Below are 2,500 nucleotides of genomic sequence, written 5' to 3' on the forward strand. Positions count from 1 at the left end.
TTTCTTCCTTCCTCTCTTCCTTCCTTCTTTCCTACCACTATCCCTCATCCATTAGTCGTATCTCTTCTTCATCTCCCTCTTTATCTTCCCATTCTCCTACCTTCCCCTATCCTTCCCTTCCCCCATCCCTCCCTCCCATCCTCCCATACCCATCCTTCCCCACTAACAGTCTCGTAACAATCTGTCATTAACCCAAGCCAGTGTTTTGATAGTTACTGCCTCCTGATTGGTGGACTCCTCAGCATCCTCTCCTCTGATTGGTCCTCGCCTGCGTGACGTCACAGGAAAAGATTCTGACGTCTTGAAGAGTGGGGCTGTGTGTGTGTGTGTGTGTGTGTGTGTGTGTGTGTGTGTGTGTGTGTGTGTGTGTGTGTGTGTGACTAGATTTTTTTCTCTCTTTTGCAGCTGCCACAACTATTATTATCATTACTACTACTACTACTACTACTACTACTACTACTACTACTACTACTGCTGCTGCTGCTGCTGCTGCTGCTGCTGCTGCTGCTACTACTTCAAATATGCTCCTATCAAAACCCTATCATTAATACCGCCAGTAAAGTAGTAGCAGCAGCGCAGCAGCAGCAGTAGTAGTAGTAGTAGTAGTAGTAGTAGTAGTAGTAGTAGTAGTAGTAGTAGTAGTAGTAGTAGTAGTAGTAGTAGTAGTAGTAGTAGTAGTAGTAAAAGCAGCAGCAGCAACAGTGTCATTATTCTAACCAATCTTTTCACCACCACCATCACAACCAACCTGTACACCACACATTCCACTTCTCATCCTCTTTTTCCTTAATCCTAAACCCAAACAATCCCTTTATTAAACACCTCCTCGTAGTCCCACAGCACACACACACACACACACACACACACACACACACACACACACACACACACACACTGAAGGAGGCGTGAAGCTTCTCAATTGGCGGGAAAGAAAGAGGATAATATAAAAAGGCCCCTTCTTCTTTCCTTATAGTAGCGCCTTGGGGAATTCCCGTCAGGTACTTACTCTCCCCCCCTCACGTGCTCCCAGCCCATCATATATTCCTCTTTATGTGTTTATTAAGGCATTACTTACATGGATTAATGGCTGTAGTGTGTAGGGCTTCCTGTCTAGTGAGGAAATGAATGAGGACGTAGTGGTGTGTTTCTTTCTTTTCCTGTTTGTGGTCTACGTTCTTGCAGTTTCGAACGAAGGAGGACAGGATGTTTAAACTCCTTCGGTATTAGGACGCTTTTTATTACCTTGTGTTTTGGGTGTGATTAGACGATTTTGCTTGCATTAAGAAGGGTCTATGGAAGTCAGAAGATTAATGGCCTGAGTCTTCACTATTTTAATCCCCCACATGAGTTTCTGAAGCTGTGTAAAATTGGCAGATAGTAGCCAGAATGAATACGAAAGAGCGTCATGGTACTGAAGGGGTTAATTGAGTTTTTTTGCATCTGAGTGGGGGAAGTATTGAGAGATGCTTAGGGGAGTCTAGTGTTTGTTTTCTTTTTATTTTCTACGTTTCGGTCTCAAATAAAGGAGGAAAAATGTTTGAATTGAGTTTTCGCTTCATGAGTGGGACGGTTATGGAGTGAAGGAAGTAATAAAAGACGCTTAGGTGAATTTAGTGCAGTTTTTTTTTTTCTTTGTTTTTTACGTTCTTCTGTCATCAAATGAAGGAGGAATAACATATGAGTTGAGTTTTTGGTTCATGAGTAAGGCGGCTATCGAGTGAGTGAAGTAATGATAGATATTTACGTAAAATTTGGCGTGTTTTATTGTTCTTCATTGATTTTTATGCTTTTCCTTTCACGAATGAAGAAAGAAAGGACGTTTTAATTGAGTTTTTGCTTCATGAGTGAGGCAATTATCGAGTGAGGGAAATAATGATAGATGTTTAAGTAAGATTTGGGGTGTTTTTTTATTTGTTCACTGCTTTCTACGTTCTTCCTATCACGAATGAAGGAAGAAAAAACGTTTTAATTGAGTTTTTGCTTCATGAGTATAAATAAAAAGAGTGAGATGGTTACCGGGTGAGCGAAGTAATGAAAGATGTTTAGGAAAGTTTAGCGGTCTTTTCTTTCGTTTTTGTTTGCTACGTACTTGTGATCTCAAATAAAGGAGGAAAGAAGGATTTAATTGAGTTTTTGCTTCATGAGTGAGGCGGTCATCGAGTGCAGGAAGTAATGAGAAGAGTTTAGTCGAGTCTTCCTTGGCATGGAGGGAAAGAATGGTGTGTAGTGAATCCCTCTTTGTCTTGGTGAGTGCGTGAGTGAAGGAGTGGAGGAAGAAAATTGTATCGAGGTTTTGTCTTGGTGAGTGCGTGAATGAAGGAGTGGAGGAAGAAAATTGTATCGAGTTTTTGTCTTGGTGAGTGCTTCAGTCTGACGCTTTTGTCTCACCTGGAAAGACAGAAAGGAAGGAAGGACATGCTTGACTCTCACAGCAATAAATAGTCTGTGTACTCTGAAGTGGCTAGTACTGGGTCTCGGTCCGAATGGTGTGCCGGGGGAA

At 41.8% G+C, this 2,500-nt stretch overlaps 1 protein-coding gene across 6 annotated transcripts in view; it reads left to right on the top strand.

Moving 5' to 3' along the window:
* LOC123511149 (prostaglandin E2 receptor EP4 subtype-like) overlaps positions 1-2,500 on the top strand; it is a 224,362-nt gene that overhangs the window by 66,599 nt on the left and 155,263 nt on the right. The window lies entirely within an intron of this gene.

This window comes from Portunus trituberculatus, chromosome 31, assembly GCF_017591435.1.
Source record: "Portunus trituberculatus isolate SZX2019 chromosome 31, ASM1759143v1, whole genome shotgun sequence".
In the NCBI taxonomy this organism is placed as follows: domain Eukaryota; kingdom Metazoa; phylum Arthropoda; class Malacostraca; order Decapoda; family Portunidae; genus Portunus; species Portunus trituberculatus.